This window comes from Brachionichthys hirsutus, chromosome 21, assembly GCF_040956055.1.
Source record: "Brachionichthys hirsutus isolate HB-005 chromosome 21, CSIRO-AGI_Bhir_v1, whole genome shotgun sequence".
Classification (NCBI taxonomy): Eukaryota; Metazoa; Chordata; class Actinopteri; order Lophiiformes; family Brachionichthyidae; genus Brachionichthys; species Brachionichthys hirsutus.
In genome coordinates, this window is record NC_090917.1 from 6,754,272 (window position 1) to 6,755,164 (window position 893).

Genomic DNA, 893 nt, shown 5'->3' on the forward strand with positions numbered 1-893 from the left:
TGTACGTGAGACTGTCTGTGCGTGTGAAATGTCAGTGTGTGGCCCCGCGATGGAACTGACGGCTTGTCCAGGGTGTACCTTGCCTGTCGCACTTTTACTGCTGGAATAGGCTCCAGTATACCTGCAACCCGGATTTTGGATAAAATAGTCCGGAAAATGAATGAATAAATGGGAGGAGAGTGAGGCATAGGCTGAAAGGGAAGCATATCTCGATGAAGATGTGCATTCTGGATCACTCCCTGCTTTTAGAACCTATGCCAGCCATTGTTAAGATCATTACGCGAGATGCTTGACATACGAAAATGGGGCTGAACGGCCCTCATGTCTTTACACGATGACGAAACAGATAAGAGTAGCGTATTAGTGCTTCTGTCATATTCAAATATTTCTCAAATAAACTCTCTCTCTCGCTCTCTCGTCTTCGCAGTCTCTCTCCCTCATTGTTTTCCTCCTCCTTTCCTTTTGCGCACCACGCTCGCCCACCCCCGCTCTTCTCATTTCGTTCTCATCGTCGGCGGGGCTTGTATCTGCGTACTCCTGTGCGTAAGAGCGCACAGATGGATATGGCTCAGTGACGCGCTCTCGAAAAGGCGAAATCTGAGTCTGCAAATGTCTGTTTGAAAAGACGCGATTTGGATGCAAAGCAAAGAACGCGCGTCGGGGAGTAGCGAGTTCGGTCATCAAGTTCGTTCCACTGAGATCGTCTTTGTTCCGGATTTTTCTTTTCTATTGAATTATGACATATTCATAAAGATGTTCATCAGCGCGGATGACAGCGCGTTTCTATTTGGATGCGTGTTTCTGGACTTTTCAGCATATCATGACTGCGCGCCTTTGTTCGTCTCTCCATGTCTTTTCATTTCTGCATGAAGTTGAACGGAGGACAAAGCACA